The sequence below is a fragment of the Oryx dammah genome, unplaced genomic scaffold (genome assembly GCF_014754425.2).
Source record: "Oryx dammah isolate SB20612 unplaced genomic scaffold, SCBI_Odam_1.1 HiC_scaffold_5, whole genome shotgun sequence".
Lineage (NCBI taxonomy): Eukaryota > Metazoa > Chordata > Mammalia > Artiodactyla > Bovidae > Oryx > Oryx dammah.
Window position 1 is genome coordinate 93,463,221 of NW_024070189.1, and position 2,035 is coordinate 93,465,255.

A 2,035-nucleotide genomic window follows, 5' to 3' on the forward strand; every position below is an offset into this window, starting at 1 on the left:
ACATAAACACACACAAAAAAATCCATTATTGTAAAGTTTGGGCCAAGGCAGAAAGAGGAAACAACCTCAACAGAAGCAGGTTACCTTTATTCAGGCAAGGAGGGGCAACAGTCGGCCTACGACCAGGAGAGGGATCAGGGAGGCTCCATATTTATAGGGAGGTTTGTGTAAACGATAAGGGAAATGCTAATCAGGCGGGATGTTTTGGGTATACTTCAGTTGAGATGGCATTTGTAGTTGGGCAGGGAGTGATAAGTCTTCTGGGCAGGTGTAGGGGGTGGAAGGTTTCCGGACAGGGGGTGATAAGTCTTCTGGGCAGGTGTAGGGGGTGGAAGGTTTCTGGACAGGGGGTGATAAGTCCCAGATAGATGCAACCAGCCTGGAGCATCAGGGCAGGACCTAAAGTTCTGTTTTGTTTTCTCTGAAGTTAGATGATTCAGCAAGGGCCTTTGAGAGTGTTGTTTTCTTTTGTAGGCCCAAAAGACTTCAAGTATAATAAAGCCTTTGATGCAAAAGTCTTAAATTATTAATGAATTGATATTAATACAAATCATAATCAGGCAAGATTTACTGTTAAGTAACAAATAAGTAACAGCTTATTAAAAAGCAGAGACATTACTTTGCTAACAAAGGTCTGTCTAGTCAAAGCAATGGTTTTTCCAGTAGTCATGTATGGATGTGAGAGTTGCACTATAAAGAAAGCTGAGCACCAAAGAATTGATGCTTTTGAACTGTGGTGTTGGAGAAGACTCTTGAGAGTCCCTTGGACTGCAAAGATATCCAACCAGTCTATCCTAAAGGAAATCAGACCTAAATATTCGTCGGAAGGACTGATGCTAAAGCTGAAACTCCAATACTTTGGCAACCTGATGTGAAGAACTGACTCATTGGAAAAGACCCTGATGCTGGGAAAGACTGAAGGTGGGAGGTGAAGGGGACAACAGAGGATGTGATGGTTGTATGGCATCACCGACTTGATGGACATGAGTTTGAGTAAACTCCAGGAGTTGGTGATAGGCAGGGAGGCCTGGTGTGCTGCAGTCCATGGGGTCACAAAGAGTCAGACATGACTGAGCGACTGAACCGAACTGAATAAATATTTATACTTTAGAAATTTAGAAATGTAATTAATGACATTTATGACATTAATTTATGACATTGTGTCATAATTGACATAAATTAATGTAATTTATAATGTTAATGCATGTAAGAGTTTTTTCCAGTCTCACTAACTGCCAGGAAATCATTTTTCTCAAGTGCTCATGGAACCTTCTCGAGGATAGATCACATCCTGGGCCATAAATATAACCTTGATAAATTCAAAAAAATCGAAATCATTCCAAGCATCTTTTCTGACCATAATACACTAAGATTAGATCTCAATTACAGGAGGAAACCTATTAAAAATTTCAACATATGGAGGCTGAACAACACGCTTCTGAATAACCAACAAATCACAGAAGAAATCAAAAAAGAAATCAAAATATGCATAGAAACTAATGAAAATGAAAACACAACAACCCAAAACCTGTGGGACACTATAAAAGCAGTGCTAAGAGGAAAGTTCATAGCAATACAGGCATACCTCAAGAAACAAGAAAAAAGTCAAATAAATAACCTAACTCTACACCTAAAGCAACTAGAAAAGGAAGAATTAGAGAACCCCAGAGTTAGCAGAAGGAAAGAAATCTTAAAAATTAGGGCAGAAATAAATGCAAAAGAAACAAAAGAGACCATAGCAAAAATCAACAAAGCCAAAAGCTGGTTCTTTGAAAGGATAAATAAAATTGACAGACCATTAGCCAGACTCATCAAGAAGCAAAGAGAGAAAAATCAAATCAATAAAATTAGAAATGAAAATGGAGAGATCACAACAGACAACACAGAAATACAAAGTATCATAAGAGACTACTATCAGCAATTATATGCCAATAAAATGGACAACCTGGAAGAAATGGACAAATTCTTAGAAAAATACAATTTTCCAAAACTAAACCAGGAAGAAATAGACAATCTTAACAGACCCATCACAAGC